A 19,682-nucleotide genomic window follows, 5' to 3' on the forward strand; every position below is an offset into this window, starting at 1 on the left:
AATTAAGTTGTGGATGTTTAGTAATGAATTATTTTTATATTAGTTGTGTTTTTTTAATAAATGAAGTTGTTTAATTTTTTTAAAAAAATTAAGTTGTGCATGTTTATTAATAAATTTTTTTTACATTAGTTTTCTTTTATATAAATGAAGTTGTTTAATTTTTTTTTAAAATTAGGTTGTGTATGTGTCAAAATAATTTGATTTAAGTTAGTCTTATTTGTTTATAAATAAAGTTGTTTTTTTATAAAGAAAATTGTGTATATTTTGACCGAAAAAAATACGTGTTCGACATGATTTACAGATCATGGCCAGAACACGAGGTTTAGGTCGTGCCATAGGTAGAGTTGTAGGCAGAGATAGAGCTGCTGACGAGGATGCTGGCGATGTTTCCGAGAGGCGTAGGCCTACTGCCTCAGCCCGTAGGCTACGCGTTCATCAGATGACTACGGAGGGACGTGATATGGCTGAGGACGTCGCTGACATGACTGATGATGTCCCTGAGCAGCCTACGGAGGCACCTGAGATGCGTGCGGACGCATAGGGTGCTAATAGTGGTGAGGGGTCAGATGGTGATGATGCTGCAGAGGGATTCCCTGGTGGTCCACGTGACCCGTCAGTGCTCACATCATTTGCCGAGCATGTTGCACATGCCGTGTGGAGTGGACAGGTATTTTAATTTGTTAATTATTTGTCATTGTTTATTTATTTGTTTATGATTAATTTTTTTAAATAATTGTATAATTTGTACTTCAAATCAGGAACGTCCTGATTTGAAGTTAGTGTCACATGGGAGGAAGGTGACACTGATTGGGAGGCCAGTGCCTGAGATTGAAGGCCTGGTGGCTGCCACAGGATTAAGTCCACTGATAGATTGTTCAGTTATTACTGGCGATCCTGGACTTATATCCGCATTTGTGGAGAGGTGACACAGTGAGACTAGCACCTTCCACCTTCCTGTAGGAGAGCTGACGATCACATTGGATGATGTGTCATCCATCCTACATTTGCCCATCACTGGCGTCTTGCACAGTTTCCACGCTCTTTCTACGGAGGAGGCCAGAGCCGAGACAACACTCACACGTGGAGCATATGTACGATTAGGATGGGTTCGTGACATTTATGAGACCAGATGTCAGGCTCGGCGGTGGATTGTCGCAACTCGCGCTTATCTGTTGCACCTTGTTGGTTGCACTCTTTTTGCTAATAAGAGTGCAACATATGTGCATGTGGTCCACCTTGACGCTTTCCGGGACCTCACTCATAGTGGTGGTTACGCTTGGGGGGTTGCCGCGCTGGTTCATATGTATGACCAGTTAGATGAGGCTTGTAGGACCACCACCCCACAGCTTGCGGGGTACTTGACGCTACTTCAGGTAAATTTTGTGTTTATTAATATGTTAGGTTCGATTATGATTTAAACATGTTTTGATGTTATGTTAACCTCAATTATTGTGTAGTGCTGGATCTATGAGCACTTCCCTAGTGTGCACCAGTGCGTGACTGACGATACATACCAGGAAACGTCCCCACGTGCTTTCCGGTGGTTGACGTCGAAGGCGCACATGAAGGGCATCACAGGAGCACCGTACAGGGCACATTGTGATGGTTTGACCGTCACAGATGTGTCCTGGTTGCCGTACACTGAGCATCGGGGGGTTAGGGCGTTTCGGGAGATTTCATCGTTCCAGGGTCAGCTCTGATGGGGTCCTATGATCGTCACAGTTCGACCGGAGAGGGTGGTACGCCAGTTCGGTTACATCCAGAGCATCCCTCCGCCGCATGTTAGTGCACGATTGTTACACAATCAGATAGATGACAGGTGGATGGAGTTTGCGGATCACTTACTACCTGCGGGTCAGCTTTGTCTAGTTCCTGGGCAGGTATCTGCAGATTACATGGAGTGGTTTTTCCGCATATCTCACCCTTTCATGACACCGACCCAGGCAGGTGACCAGCAGAGGGATGCACCAGCTGCAGACCCTGAGGACTACATACAGCCGCCCAGCCCCCAGGTTCCAGTGGCATTTGACCCCCCTCCACATGTGATAAGATTATTTGCGCGTTTAATGTTTTATGAGTTGTTGTTTATTTTAAATTTCATAATAAATGTTTTTAATGACTTTGGCAGGATGATTACGAGGGATATGAGGCGATTGCACAGAGGTTGGAGCGTGTGCTCAACCTTAGGATAGTCACTGCAGGCACAGAGTTATATGACATTATGCAGGACTGCCTGACGATCGCGAGAGGGGGACCCAGTGCTGATGGGACGGTCAGGGCTCGTCAGAGACGCCGCACGGACCATTGATCATTGTATTTATTTTTTGTGTTGTAGTTGACATGAATATGTGTAATTATTACAGTTTTTGTTTAATATAGTTGACGTGTTTTGCACAGTTTATTATTTTATAATATAGTTTATTATTCCGATTGTTTGTTGTCCTTAAGCGAAATTTACGGTTATTTTAAATTTATTTTTTAAAAAAGGGAACCTATAATCATGAGTTTTGTTTGTAAGAATTACATAAAAAATAAAAGTTTTTAAAATCATTAATAATTCATAATTCATAATTTACACCATTAATATATAAGGTTGTACCAAAAACTAAATATTTTAAAAAAATTACATGACAATGAAATCGCCATATAAGATACTACAAGGTTGACTTTAAAAAAAATCCATGTTCAAGTACCCATGTTTGGGATTTTTTTGCGTGGGTGTGCCAGTGCCGTGAGACAATGGAGGGCGGCCATTTGTCATGTTTGGACGTCAAAGAACCCAAAAAAAATGGTCCCGTTTCCTGGTTCCATCAACTAACACGTCAAAACAAAGCCTCAAAATCCAAAAAAATAGGAAATGGACCCTTTTTCAATGATCAAGTACCCATGTTTGGGATTTTTTTGCGTGGGTGTGCCAGTGCCGTGAGACAATGGAGGGTGGCCATTTGTCATGTTTGGACGTCAAAGAACCCAAAAAAAATAGTCCTGTTCCCCGGTTCCGTCAACTAACACATCAAAACAAAGCCTCAAAATCCAAAAAAATAGGAAATGGACCCTTTTAACAATTAATTTTTTGGACCACTGAAACAACACATTCAACTTTATTATGAGAATTAAACACGCCGTAAACAGATAAAGGTTACATCAACGAAAAAACATAAAATTAAACATCACATTCAGTTGTTTAGCGACGTCCCACTGACCTCGTCTTCAACATATTTAGTAAAGACAGCTAAAATTTCTATTGGTCCATATTTTTTCCAGTAGTTAGATTGTACTAACACCTTCAGCAGTTCTTTGTTGGTGATCAGCTCATTTATTTCATATTTTATAACCGTATCTGAATACTCAAACCGAGCTAGTTGGCGGAAAAACAATCGTCTTACCGTTTGTGATTCGTGAATTCCAAGAGGGGGAATCCCTTTAGGTGCAACTTGCTTGATTAAATTCTTCAGTTCATCGATGGTACATGTTGAAGGAATTTGAAATTTCTTAGGATTTTTTCCTGTGAACGCGCATCTAACAAATTTGTTCTGCGGTGGCATGTTCCATTTCCCGTTGTAATACAGGATCGCGTCATGAATACGAGACATAGTGCGTTCAAGTAAGTTTATTATTCCATCTGGTGTTCTTCCAACGGTGCATAATAACTCAATCGGACCAACACAAGAAAATTGATCATTACACATTAATATTGTGTTGACATCGTCATCATTTATCAATTTGATACACTCAAAGCAAATTTGGTTACCTGTATCGGTGAATGGCTTCCGGTAGTGAATTTCATCCAAAAACTGTTTGTCAGATAGCTGAAGGGTATTGTGTATTCTGGTTTTTAGGCTTACAAAATCACACCTATTTGGTACTCGAATGGGCACCGGAGTTGAAGTTTGGAAGTAAACCCCAGTATCATTGTGAATAATCGATCCATTTGGATAAATGAAAGCCAACCTTGAGTTGACAATCGTCTGACTGCTAGTTTCTCCTAAAAATGCCATAGTTTGTGTATCAGTTGGGAGATTATTTGAAAGCAAGATAATGTGTGATTTAGTAGCCTAGTCTGCCATATATATAGATGGTTGTGACCGAGCCTTTGTTTAACTTTGTTTACAAAAAAATAGACACGCGTAAATGTGTAGTCAAGTCAGCCAATGTGTTGTCGCTAATGTGTAGTCAAGTCAGCCAATGTGTTGTCGCGCTCAAACTGTAATACGCATGCATGTCATTATGTGTTGTCAATTATGACAATGATGTATGCTGCACGCGTAAATGATTTTTGTTGGACCAACAATTTTGTTGCTTAACCAAACGAGTACTTGATAATATTAATTGGTTAGTAACGGGTTACAACAAATTATATCGCATAATGAATACAATTACATAAACAATGCATGTTTAGTCTTCATTTAGGTCTACATAGTGTGTTTTGAATGACATCAAGCTTGTGTATTGCTGCATTCTACTAATATATGGAATTGCCCACTGCTTTGCTTGAGAATAACAATTGCTTGACCACAACAGCGCTGGAGGTGGCAACGGACAATGGTCTTTCAAATAAACCTGTTGTACATGAACAAACATTATATCATGCGCTGACCGTGCCAAACGAACCAGCGAAGTCATTGCATAATTGTTACACTAACTATATTCAATGTACCTGAACAAAATGATTTCCAAACACGTGACCGACACATATGATGCGGTGGCCAGAAGAGTCAGGTGGTGGTTGACTTCTAAGAGGGAAAAATGTCATGCTTTGTTGTTGGGACAACGATACAAGGATTACATTATACCGTGAAGCAATCACATATCCCATGTCTGTTATATCCATCTACTTGTCCACACTAACCTGAATGAACCAAACATACACATGTAAGTAATTTAAACATTGTTATTAAAAAAAATTAACCTAAAAAAATACCTTTGAAAAGCCATCAACAAGTAGGGAAAACTTTAATTGTTCAAATCTCTCTGTGCCACCGAAGAGGTTCATGTACTCATGCGACCACCTGCCAAGTTCTTTAATCAATTCATTACGCACTAACGGCCACGAATCTTCCCCCATACCTAATAAAGCGGCAATGGACCGATATCCACAGTTACCGTCCGCTTTCACATCCACAACGTCACGAATGAAACCTTGAAAGAATGACGCAAATTGATCCAACATCGGGATGATCCTTGTTGGCTGACGCGGTTAAGAACATGATGCACTTCGTTTCACTGGAGAGTTGCTGCTTTGAACAGAATGAAAAGCATCAACATACTCCTAGTAAGACGGATCACGCTTTGTGGATGTTTGACTTCTTTTCATCGGTTTCTTCGGTGCACCTTTAGTGTTCACCTTTGACGGAGGAGGGCACATAGAGTTATGATCAGGGTATGCAATTTCTCGAAGTTTACTCTTCAGAGTTACTTTGCCAGCCACATCAAGTTCATCAAACCTTTTAGATATGACCTCTATTTCTTCCTTGATGGTGACTTCCGTCTCACATAACCCTTGTTCTGAAAAGCAAAGTCTCCTCCAAATAAGATGGACTGACTCCAATGGGATGCTGTCAGCAGTATACCTAGAAAGCTCACATGCACAAGGAAGGTCGTGCGTGCTTCTCATCACACAACCACAAGAAGAGAGATTGTTGCCGAGATAACGTAGACGGTCAATCTCAGAAACAATCTGATTTAAAGCATCCCTCGAAACCATCCCAAGAAGCCTCTTGTATAAGGTTTTTTTATATACATGGCCAACCACATGCGTACTGGTTTCAAAGGATGCTTTAATTTCGACGTGTTGCAGCGTGATCATGTTGTTCATGGCATCCCAAACACTACATAGGTCTCCAACGCTATTTTGTAGTACTCTTTTGAGAGCCCAATGAGCTGATTCAATCCTACATTTAAAATACACAACAAACATGAAAATATACAACAATTAAATACCATTTGATACTAATCGTTACTAACAAATAAAATCAGTTCTTAATACCTGTTTGTTGTTGTGTTGCCTAGGTGCATGACCTTATTCGTCCATGCTGTAATAAAATTTTCCTTGTGGGGGATATCCATGTGTCGTTAACATAGTCAATGAACATCGGCCAAGGCGAACAAGCAACTTGAAACTTCTGATGTGACTCATGGAACTCGTGTTCGGACGGACAATCAACCAAAGTACCCCAGCTATCCATTACATAGTCCCACGCATTTTTTTCCCCGATTAAAGATTTGCACTTCGCCTTCACATTCTTATCGATATGAAACCTGCACAACAAATTAGTAGACTCGGGAAACACAGTTTTCACTACATTCATCAGTGCTAGGTCTCTGTCAGTGACAATAACAAGAGGGAGGCGATTGTGTCTTAAAAATAGGCCTCGAAATCGTTCCAAAGCCCATACAATATTATTAACACGCTCAGCCTCCAGATATGCAAACCCAGCAGTGAATGTCATCGCCGTTGGTGTCACTCCAACAAAGTCAAGTAGTGGGAGTCTGTACCTGTTTGTTTTGTAGGTACTGTCTATAAAAAACACCAGATGACATGCATTGCATAACTTTACTGCATCTGGGTGACACCAAAACAGATCACGCACCACAACTTCATCCTTCAATCTATGCCAATGAATGTATTGATCACGTTCGAGAAGCTTCACCAGATGCTGCATTTCGGTATCAGCTCTTCTTATTGAAGAACGATATGCACTTCTTGCATTGTAAATTTGCTTTATCGTGGTGCAACTGTCGGCATTGTGTTCCTTCAACGTTAGCAAGATGTTTTTCGGTTTCACCATCGACTTTGTCATATCAGCAATAATTTTCTTTTCTTCCTTAGTCAATCGCCCGGCGTATGGATGTCCAACTAAGGACTTCGCCAATTCATGATTATGAATCCCACATATCAACTTCACCATCCAACCTTCCCCTCCATGCACTGGTTTCCCACGAAGCCTGAAGGGACAACCACATTTCCTACTCCCGGTGTCTTTTCTAACGAATTCTTTATTTCTACACTTGTACGTACCACTCCTTTCACACCCAATTAAGACAAATGAACTTCTTCCTCTGCTACCGGTCTCTGTGTCAGATCTCATAATCACTGCAACAAATCCATTTTCATGGGCAACTGTTCGAGCACATTGCAAAACATCATCTTGAGTAGCGAATACCTACAACGCAACCCTAACATGTTAATTTTCATACAAACCATCAATTCAACCAATGACTCAAATTATCTATGATTACCTGAGATGTATTAAAAGCATTTGAACAATCGACATGTGGTTCATTCACCCCACATTCTTCTTCATTATCATAATCATAATCCATATGAACTTCTTGTGACATCGCAAAGTCATACCTCCATTGATCTTCGTCCATCTTAAGGACATATGCATCATACCCAAGTACATTCAAATTATCATATAACCACATCCAAAAATTTACTACACCTTAAATAACAAACATATTAATAGCATATATGCATCATACACAACTATATTAAAATTATCATATAACCACATCCATAAATTGACTACTTATTAACTAACAACTAATACAAATATATTCTAAATTTATAACTACATTATTTACTTAAACTAAACTTATCACTATAATAAACAGCTAATAAAACATTTTTGTACCATTATACATTTAAGTTACCTAAATCATTTAATATTATACCATTATACCTAAATAAATCAATAGTCCACAACATATATAAAACATAAATAAAAAAAATTATAAAACAGAAATATATATATATATATATATATATATATATATATATATATAAATTATAAAACAGAAATAAAAAAAATGCTAATAATTTAACATTCCGGAAGAAGTTCTTCCGGAAGTTACTAAGACCCATTCCGAAAGAAGGTCTTTCGGAAGTGTTTTCCGGAAGCACTTCTTCCGGAATAGGCCTTAGTAACTTTCGGAAGTGGTCATTCCGGACCTTTCTCCTGCTGTGCCTAAAATTTCTTCCGGATACACTTTTTTTACGGTTTTTCTTCTCTAAAAACTAGTCAGGAAAGGAAAAAAATACTCATAAATGCGTACCTCCGACGAAATGGGAAGAACAGCCACTAACAAAACTTCAAATATGGAACACGGGACCACCAAATCTTCAAATACTTCACGAGACCACCAATGGAAACTGCAAAAGGGACCACCACCGAAACAACAGCAAGCAACCAAAACGGAAGAAACAAAGCAGAAAAGAAACAAGCAGAGAAGAAAGCGCAGTAAAAAGAAGCGTGTACGCGTTAATTTAAAGAAAATTATACAAGGGCAAAATCGTCATTACATACGCATTAAATATTATTTTATTTTTACTTATTATTATAAAATGAAAATTCTTTTTTCTTCATTTTGTTATAAAATAATAATCATTTTTTTTATATATTAACTTTTGTAATAGAAATTAAATGTTATCATAATAAATAATTTATATTTTTAATAAAATTTACGAATTAATTAATTTTTATGGTTTAAAAAACAAATTATAAATATTAGTCATAATTACGTTCACTAATTATTTAATTATTTATGTATAATAATATTAATTATTTTATAATTTAGTTTATCCATTAAAAGTAAATTATTACAAAATAATTTTTTTTTAAAAAAAAAGCTAACTTCTCGAAACATTCCGGATGACTTTCTTCCGGAAGTAGTTTGTGGGTACTTCCGGAAGTCACAAATTCTTCTTCCGGAAGAAGTTTTTCCGGAAAATTTCCGGAAAAAGGTTTTCCGGAAAATTTCCGGAAAAAGGTTTTCCGGAAAGTTTCCGGAAAAAAACTTCTTCCTGAAGAAGAATTACTAAAGGGCAGTTTCGCCACTTCACTGTTTGCTGGGTGCCCCAGCAATAATGCAGGGTACACGTAGCAACTCCCTTGAACGATACAAGGCCCCCTAGACAGTCCAATCATACATTTTGCTCCCCCGGAGGCCCAAATGATTTAAACGCAAATGCTGAAATGCTAATTGCTGCTCTAGCTTATAACAGTATAAGAAAATGTTTATAAAAAAATATTTTTTATTTATAATATTAAAAACGTACAAATTATTCAATATTTATTTTCTAACTAATAAAAAAAATAATAACATGTATCAAATGCTCTTTGATTTAATTACTATTCAGCAGAAATAAAAATAAAAATTGCTCCTTAATTACTACCGTTATAAGGCATTGTTAGCATGACACTAATTTAAAACATCTCACGTATGCAGTGTGCACTACTATCTTTGCCATGAATCGACTCTCCATTGCTTAAGAGACTGCACCGTAGCTTCTCAAAGTTTGGTATGCCTGCAATAATAGGCTGGATGCAAAGCACTTTCGGGCTAAGGGAGTAGATGAAATCATGAAAAGCAATCTTGGTAATACTATTGCCATAATAATGCTAACTGGTTTTTGATTTTTGGTGTCGCGGTGTCTACTCTTTGGAGAAACCGAAACAAGTTTATTTTTTCCAACAAGAAAAACCATGACAGCACGATTATCCATAGAATTGAAAACGAAGTGGTGGATATTAGACAAGCAAATTCTCTTGTGGCTGCACTGCCTATTCCAAACTTTAATCATTATACTATTGGCTCCATTTGTTGGGAAGCTCCGTCTGGTGATAAACTTAAACTTAATTGTGACGCTGCTGTAAATTTGAATGGTGCTGCCGTGTGTGGTGGTGTTCACCATTGTGGATCCGTTATTTTCGTGTTTGCAGCCTTCATTCGAAAGTGCTCCATCACTCATGCAGAATTATGGGCGCTTGATATTGGCTCCAAGATTGTTGTCTCCAAAGGTTATTCCAATTTCCTTGTTGAATCTGATTCTCAGGAAACCATAAACCTCATTCAAGAAGGGTGTTTATCTTCCCATGAATGCGCTTGGCTTGTAAATGATATTCTGCTTACTGCAGCAATCCATGATATTGATTCCTGGAAGCATATTTATATGCATAGTTTTAAAAATCTAACCGGTCAAAGTATTGAGTTATTGAGTCAATGATTGAACCACTAGGTCACTTATTGACTTAAATGATCCAATCTTTACTAAATAAATTAATTTTTTTTAATATCTTATCTTTAAAGAAATCATGTCACCCATTAATATAATTTTACAAATTTATTTTTCTTGTTCAAATTTATTAAAATCCATCCATAAGGTTCTACACCACTAAAGTAATTATATATTAATTTTATCAATTTTATTATAACAATAATATACATTTGAGATTAGGTATGACAACGGGGCGGGACGGGGTTTAGTCTCCCTGCCCCCCGCCCTCGACTCCGAAAGTCCTCCGCGCCCTCGATCCCTATCGGGGTCCAAAAATTAGACCCATTCTCGTCCCCGTTTAGGAATTAGGTTTTCCCGCCCTGTCCCGCCCCCAATCTTATGTTAGTTTTTTTATTCATAAAAATGGAGAAAACAAGACAATATTTTTTTAATAATTGGACCGAATTTAAATTTAAATTTCAAGTGAAAATTACTTGATTTCATTTATTTTTGGATAGCTTAAAGAAATAGTGATCATGACACCTTGTTTACCAAGGTTGAAATTTCAAGTGCTTAACAACATATTAAGTAAAAATGTACACAATTATAAGGAAAATAATATTTTCATGCATAAAACAAACACCCAATCCATTAAAATTATAAGTTTATAATAGTAATTTAAAATATTTATTATATTATAATAGTAGTGGGGCAGGGTCGGGGGCAGGGACCAGCATACTCGACCCCATCCTCAAACCCGATTTTCTCAATCGAGAAAGATCAGAACTCGATCCCAATCAACTCGTTTTTTTTCTGTCAAAGTCAAGGCGGGTCCAAGTTGATCTCCGCGGGGACGAGTATACTTGCCATGCCTATTTGAGATGTCTATCACATGCATAATTCTAGCTCTTTTTTTTTGGTACAGAAGGAAAAGTGAAATAGCAAAAAATAGAGAAAAAGAACTAAGAAGCTCCACAACAACCTCAAGAGTAAATAAATATATGATATATATTATATTTATGACATATTATATCAAGAAACTTATTTGTTGTAATGGTAAAATGGTTTTCCCATAAACTTATTTGTGACATATATTATATGATATATTATTATACCAATAACAGTAGTATAGACTAGTGAATTATGAAACAACTTTGGACAATGTGAAATAAACATAACACTACTTGAAACTTTACGTCATTCTTGTCATTGATCAATGCAATGACTCATGGTCATTGGATTCCTACCATTAGTTTCTACCTCCATGCAATAGCTTTAATAGATATACTTGAACAACAATAGTATAGACTAGTGAATTATGAAATAACTTTGGACATTGGATTCCTATCATTATTTTCAACCTCCATACAGCGGCAATTTAATTATTTGCCATAATTTTATTTTTTTTGCACATGGGCCGAATACCGTGACCCATGATCATTGGATTCCTTTTACGTAGCGGCTTTAATTAACAATCATGACTTTTTTGTGTGGGAGCATTTTGGTCATTTAATTAGTAACTATCTTTGATTGGCCTGAACTTTTAGTAGTAACTAGAAAAAAAAATCAATCTTCAATAGCCCCTTGTAAGGAACCTACTATGGAATTTGGGGTCCAAAATGCCAAATTCCATGTCTAAGTGTGGTTATTTTTATTTTTTTTCCAATTTGATGATTTTTAAAAATTGTGAAAAAAACAAAAAATCATAGATGTGTTTATAGACATTTTTGTGATGTTTTTCTAATTTTTACATATTATTTTGATTTATTTTAGATTTTTTTGGTACTTATATCAAATATGACTAGTAATTCAACACAATTATTATGCATTGCAAATTAATCCATTATGAACACGAAATTAAATACAAACATATTCTTAAACTTAAAATAAGATATAAAAATACTTCATCCATTACAAATTAAACATAGCTTAAGGATACTAAAAGTAAATAAAGGCATAAACACACTAATAGTAATATTTGTTTTCGTACCACTACTAAAAAAACTTTTAACGCCATCAATTTAACATCGGTTATATGAAAATCGATATTAACAAAAACACACTGATATTTTTGTAAATAAAATGTTATTGTTAACATTAATTTTAGAAAAATCGATTTTAACATAATGTATTAGCATCAATTTTTAAAAAAACAATACTCTCTAAGAACTAACAATATCAATTTTTTAAAAATTGATTTTGAACTTTTTACAAAATACCCTAGATACCCTCTATCTCTCGAAATGGGGTTTCGGGTTTAAAAAACAAACCGATGTTGAGGTTTTTAGAAAATACCCTCAGAAGCTCACTTCTTGGTACCTCTCTCTCTCTCTCAACCCTAAGCCTTCCATTTCTCTCTCACCTTCCTAGCGTCCTACTTGTGCTTGTGCGGCTAGTTCATGGAGAACCGCTCCTTCGACCACGTCCTGGGCTGGCTCAAATCCTCCTGGCCCAACATCGACAACGAATCCAATCCCCTCTTCGTCTCCTCCCCCTCCTCCCCCACAATCCCCCTCACTGACATCAACGGCCCGACATCGACGTCGATCCTGGCCACTCCTTCCAGGCCATCCATGAGCAAATCTTCAGATCCAACGACACCTTTTCATGCTCTATTTCACATGAGAGAATTTAGGAGAGAGGAGATGAAAAGGCATTCGAAGTTGATTTTTTTTTAATTTTCTTTTTTCTTTTTGGTTGGAACGTGAAACGTTCAATGACTTTTTGGTCGTACATGTCTCCTTCTACGACTTCAACATCCAAAGCTAGCAGTGGGTTCGTTCTTTTCTTTCTTTCTCTCCACTTCTTCCCACTTTCTTCTCTCATCTTTTGTTTTACTTTTTGTAGAGTTGCAAGGATGTTGAAGGATCTCTCTCTTCGTTGTCAAGAGGTGAAGTGATCGACAACACTCTCTCTTCTTCTGCTTCTTCTTCTTCTCTCTCTCTCTCTCTCTCTCTCTCTCTATATATATATATATATATATATATATATATATATATATATATATATATATTATTTGTATTCATTGTTGCATTCACATGCACTTGGATCGTTCATCGATTTTACTGTTCTTGTTCAGGAATTCACAACCACGGTTTCAGTTCAGCGTAATGAATCGACGGAATACAAGTTCAGATTTGTACTTTTTTTATTAAATTATTAGTTAGTGAAAATTTCAGATTGTGGACCATTTTTGCATTCGCGGCAGCTTAATGTAGACAAGAAATTAATGCAAAGTTGAAGAGGGAAGGGGAAATTTTTGGTGTTATTGTTATAGTGCCTTATTTGGATAATTATGACCTTGTTCTGTTGAAAACAATGGCCATATGTGAATATGGGGTGAGATATTGATTATTAAAAAAAAGAATGAGTTGTGAAATACAAATTCTTCAATGATATATAAGATTTGCTTCTTATTGTTCACAGGTACATACAATTTCTGCTGTCATGAAAGGTGATGATGACACTTTTGTTAGAGTGGATGCCGTTATCGATGAAGCAAGGAAGGTTCCAGATGGTACGAGCTTTTATATTAGGAATATAAATTACTACCACAAACCCTTTCGCTATGGGAAATGTACTGTGACATATGAAGTAAGTAATCGACACCCATTGCAATGCTTTTGTTTATAATTAAGGATTGAGAGTACTTTGGAGAACATTGGAATTTTGCTTTTATTAATGTCAATTAACAAAATGTCTATATTTTGATCCAAAAAATGCCTGAATTGTCTATTTTCTTCTTAGCTTCGGCTTCCCATTTTGTCATGCATTCAACCATCCTGTACTCTCCTTTTATAGTTAACTACTTAGCTCCAAGTAGCAGTTGCAACCTTGAATTTGTGGATTGTATACCATGGTCCTTAAGTGTGTTTTGTCATATTTTGATTGATTTAACTAGGCCCCATACTTTCATACTGTGACCATATTAAACTTGTATTGTTGTTGTTGTTGATGAAAGTCCAATAGAATAATTATATAATAATATTTTAACCAACCAACCAGTGGCCTGACCTGTAATAACAAATAAATCTAATTATATAATAATTATATAATAATATTTGAACCAAGCAAAGCAATTCTGAAGCACGATGTTCCTTAATGAGAAATATAATTATAAGCATGATGCATACCATGGCTAAATGAATTGGTTGCAACCTGAATCTCATGTGGGTAAAGATCTTCCTTGGTGACGTAGGGGGGGGGGATGCAATTGCATCTATCTATGAGACAACTTGGGATATTGTGGACCCTCGTGCAATGGATCAAATTAAATAAAAAATATAGAATAATATTTAATTGATTTAAATTTGAATAGTATAGTATAATTATACAAAAATAATAGTATAATTAGATTTAATAGGAAGAACTATTCATACTTACAACAAGTATAATGCTAATTTCAAAATTGTTTCCCCCTTATAAATGTCAGACATGACATGTAAAATTCAATCTATAGGAGTATTAGTGTAGGGAAAATAGCTAACATATATTTTATAACCAGTATTTGTGTCCCAGGGATTTGCATGCAATCCTTTTGTTGGCTGCTCACCTCATATCACTTGCTTCATTTGAACATTATAGTTGGTGCAAGTAGGTATAAAAGTTTTTATTTCATTTTTTTTACACAGAAAATGCTAGCAACCCCCTTCAACCATAGGTCAGTTGGTGAAAACCACTCCTTGATTTAAAACTCGGTCACAAGTTAAGACTTCTTGAACTTACCAAACTGTACATATTGACTCCCTATAGGGGCTTTCTGCACATGCATGAGGCGTTATTTGTAGTTTTGCTTTAAGAGCCTGCCCAATTTAATGCAATAAATAATGAGAACCAACAATGCTTTTATGCTTTTATTGTACCAAATGTTCAGCAGTGTAGTTAGATCTGGACCCATTTACTCAAATTGAGTCAGTTCCTATTTATGAGTGAAAAGTCTGAATGTACATTTTAGTTTCGTGTTTTACATGAAAAATGAAAGACGAACTGGAAAGTCATAATTATTAGAAAAACTATGGTACAATATAGGAAATTGGAAGTGCTTTTTAAATAAAAAATAATGTCTATTAATATATATGTATGCCATGAGTAGTATGGGATAGGGTGAATAGAAAAAAACCATGATCCTTGTAGATATTTCCTGAGGTACTTGTTGGTTCTGGCACCAATAATTTTGCTTTTCTACTTTCACCAGAGGCTATCCTTTGGTGCTTATTGCTTATTACTAAGTGTTTATTGCTGGTAAAGTATTTCTCATTGTAAAATGATATTACCCCTATAGCTTATCAATTATTTTAAACTTTTATCATTTAATTTGTTCACATTATCTTGGAATTATAATAATTATACAATATTTTTTTTGCAACCCATAATATTTTTTTGCAACCCATTATATTGATTGAATTTGAATCAAGAAATTGATTGCTTTTATGAGAAAGTTTGCTTTGTGGTATAATCTTTTCTCCTTTCCATATCTAGTTTGACTCACCTTCACCAATTATAATTATGTGCCATGTTTCAGCTGCATGTGCTATGCCATATATATAGACTTGCACTTGTTACAATAATCAGAGTCTTCAATTCTAATGTAATATGATTATAAGTATTTGTGCATGTTTGAGGCACATTCTCCCCAAGTATGCCAATGAGAATGTCTCACTAGTTTCTTGGTTTATTGGGCTAGATGTGGAATAAATAGATGATCGAAGACTCTGCCGTGGCACACCACCTGGTGAAGATTTTTCTTGCATTTAAAGATTATATTGACTTGTATATGTGAATCATTTATATTAAGTCAAACTATTCCTTTGATCTTTATATAGTTGTCATCATTTTAAGTTTATCTTTTTAGTAGTTTATCACCGTCATAATAATGATTATATGACTATTTATATTAATTGTCGATATAAGAAAATACCAAATATAGTTAATAGAAGTACATTAAAATTTTTATTTAAGCTTTTAATGCGTCTTTAAAAATTACGGTGAGGGAAAAAATAGGCCATATTTTTTTTTAAAAAAAGGACATTTTACATCGGTTATGTAATAAATGTAGAAAGTGATTATACAACATCGGTGATAAGCAAAAATGATGTGAAAAAGGTACTTTTTACATTGATTTTAGAAAAAATTGATGTTGTAAGTATTATACAACATTGGTTTTGGAAGGACCGATATAAAAAGTGTATTTTCTACATTGCTTTTGGTAGAATCAATGTGGTTTTTGTTGTTGTATAACATCGATGTTGTTTTTGCTCACATTGGTTTTTCTTAGAACTGATGTTGGTTTTGCATATTTTACTTTTGTTGGTTTATTTTTTACTATACAACATCGGTTTTTAAAAAACCGATGTTGTATTGTGTATTTTAACATTGGTTCTTTCAAAATCGATATTAGCGTTGATACTTTTAATGTCAGTAGTTTCATCATTGGTTTAAAACCATGTTGAATGTCCAAAATAATAAATGTTAAAAGTGTTTTTTCTAGTAGTGTTCTCGTCGACGTTGTTAACATTTTCAACTTCCCACAGGTTTAGACTTCAATCAAGTTGTTGTGATAGATCGTCCCACAACAGCCATGACTATGTTTAGAGATCCTTCGCAGTAGCATATAACTCAACTGCGGTAAGGTCTAGATACTATCGGAGTGTATGGAACATTGTTATGATATCATTGTCTTCTTGAAGTTTACAAGTTGTATAACGAAATATTCCACCGACATATGATATCGGCAAATGAAAAAGGATCTCACTTACTATTTTCCCATTGCCTTGATTGAGCTTGTGTTGTATGGCTTGCTTCAAATCATGTAGTGTTGTACATTGAGTAATTTCAATTGGCTTTGGATAATATAGATAACAGAATAAAATCCATGGCCCATGCTTAGTTTCTCTGACCTCCCCATTGTTGTAGACAACCCTGAATATATGTGATGAACTCATGATTTACTTTTCGCTTATTGATTTAACTCTCTCACCAGTAATCTTTTGATGGAAAGAAAGATAGATGACCTATATGTAAGGAGACATGAATGGACAAATCAAGATATAGGATTCTAGGTAAAAACAAAGGGTTGAGATTGCATTGACACCATGAAGGGCATAGTTTACACCAACATTTTTGCAAACACTGTTCACACAAGAAGGAATCTCACATAGAGTTGTAATTGGTCATTATGCACAAAAGGATAAACAACTCAATGATTCTTGTAGCATTAATAATAACCACATTATCATGCATGTGATGCGGACCATATGTTAGTGTGTAGTCATTCTAGTTAAAAAAAGTAATCAATGGCTCGGATTGCACCGATAGATTGAACGGGTTGGATCACATTCATTTGCATGCATACAACTATTAACATGTGATTAAAATCACATTCAAATATAGTTTTTTGTGCAACTGTTAAAGGATGATGAACATTGCACTTTTCATTTTTAAATGATCAATATTGCCATGACGTAGGTTTCAACACAAGTATAAATATGCATAGTAAGAGGCAACAACATACACATACAATTTCTTCATCGAGTAAAACAATTATATTTTTCAATTGATTTGTGTTTGTCGTGTTAAAAAAAAATGGAGTTTTCAATGTTGCTATGGGAACAACACAAACATAGATTTACGCATATACATAACATGGTATGTTAAAAAATGATTGTTTTCATTATTTTTATTTATATAATTTTAAAATATAATATTGCTGCTAACAATTATGGTTTAATGCTTTCATCAACAAGATAATGCATAAAATGTCATTGTTTCATATTGTCATTCAATGCCTACATTGGATCCTCTAATGGAACCATCGTTAGAGGAAGTTGACTTTGCTTAAGTAACAAAATTGAGGCACGTGAAGATTGATCACCATTTTGTAACTCAGCTCGTTGAAAGATAGGGACCTGAAACTCACACTTTTCACCTTCTAGTGGGAGAATGTACAATAACATTAGAAGATGTGGCAATTCAGCTAGGACTGCGTGCGGATGGAAAACCAATTATTGGACCAACTTAGTTTGACTGGAAAGACATGTGTTATACTTATCTAGATGTTGTTCCACCAAAAGGAGATGCAATAGTAGGGTCGATGATTAAACTAAAATGGTTGTGTGACAATATGTCACTTTTACTAGAACAACCAACACAACAACAATTAGAAGCTCATTGCAGAACATTCATTCTTGGATTGATTTGGGGGGGGGGGGGGGAGGGGGTATTGATGTCTGATAAAACAGGTAACAAAGTTCACCTAATATATTTAACTCTGTTAATAAATCTTAGGTGTGCAGGTAGATACAGTTGGGGCTCTGCTTGTTTAGCTACACCGTATAGAGAAATGTGTCGAGGAATAATTTTCGATGCTAAATGCATGAGTGGGTGTACATCATTGTTACAGTCCTGGGATGATATTGTATTCCGTTCGTTGCACTACAATGCAGCAAACAACCAATGTATCCACTAGTACTTAGGTGGAGTTGGGGTGAGTTACATTTTGCTGGAACTCCTCACGCTAATGTTATTGGTTTGAGAGAAAGAATTGATAACATGAGACATGATCAGATATAATTTATGATAATTAGGTATAAATTAGTACTATAAAACTTAATGAAGTTTCAAACATTGTAATAATATTATTTAATATTACAGTTTCCCATATCTTCCTTATGTCCAAACAATGCCACTACAAGCATTTAACAATTCATACATATGGATTGCATGCACTGCATTGGTTCATTATACAGTGGTTGTCTGGCAACAGACATATTGGGTGAAGCTCCAATTCGATTTATGCCAGGATGTACCGAAATCACTTGAAAACTTAAGTAAATCACACAAGGTGGACATGTGGGGACACACTGACGAGAACAAAGAAGAAAAATATGCTAACTAGATAAGGTTTTGGAATGAAAGACAATAAAGAGTCTTGGTAGGGCAACCTATGCAGGGACTTCTACATCAGACTCTTGAATACCTTCAATGATACCATATTAATTCGATACAACTAAGGAACATAATTGCACAACCCAACAAACAATGGTTCATATGACATATTGAATGAAGACCTCGAAGCACATCATCATCATCAACAACATGCAGGAATGTGCAATGCACCTCTACAATGGAGTACATCTATTACAGACACCATGCCCAATTATGACATGGAGCCACCTTGCCAATTGTTTGCATTGTCTCCATTTGAACAACCATCATATGCAACATTTGAAAATGATCCACAATCGTTTGCATCCACAACTACCGAATTCTATAATAATTTGTTTGGTGCAAATCTAGGAACCCGAGAGTTAGTTGTTGCATATATGTAAACATTATATCCCCATAACGAGAGTGATAGTTCGTTATTGAACGAGGGACATGTGAGTTTTACTTTGCCATCGTTTAGTTTAAATATCATTCAGGATTTTGATCAACCACATGATGAACTTGTTGACAGTGGACAACAACTAGAACAACAACAACCCCACCAAAATCCGTATCGTATGAGGAAGCCTAGATGTTGTGGAATTGGATTCCACTTTGATGATTAATTGTGTATTTTACTTTTTGTTTTTAGCAACTAGTGTATTAACAAATTATTATTAGTATTTTGTGTTTATGTAATTTACTTATGTTAGTATGTTAATTTTTCGTTATTCAAGATTTATTGGTGAAGTTTCACATC

At 35.6% G+C, this 19,682-nt stretch overlaps 1 long non-coding RNA gene across 1 annotated transcript; it reads left to right on the forward strand.

The window, feature by feature from the left end:
* Positions 1 to 13,062: 13,062 nt before the first annotated feature.
* Positions 13,063 to 16,873, forward strand: LOC112998093 (uncharacterized). The gene is made up of 4 exons (XR_005886803.1): positions 13,063 to 13,339; positions 13,427 to 13,594; positions 15,684 to 15,731; positions 16,531 to 16,873. It is a non-coding gene; the product is annotated as an uncharacterized lncRNA (long non-coding RNA).
* Positions 16,874 to 19,682: the final 2,809 nt, after the last annotated feature.

The sequence above is a fragment of the Glycine max genome, chromosome 10 (assembly GCF_000004515.6).
Source record: "Glycine max cultivar Williams 82 chromosome 10, Glycine_max_v4.0, whole genome shotgun sequence".
NCBI classification, from domain to species: Eukaryota; Viridiplantae; Streptophyta; class Magnoliopsida; order Fabales; family Fabaceae; genus Glycine; species Glycine max.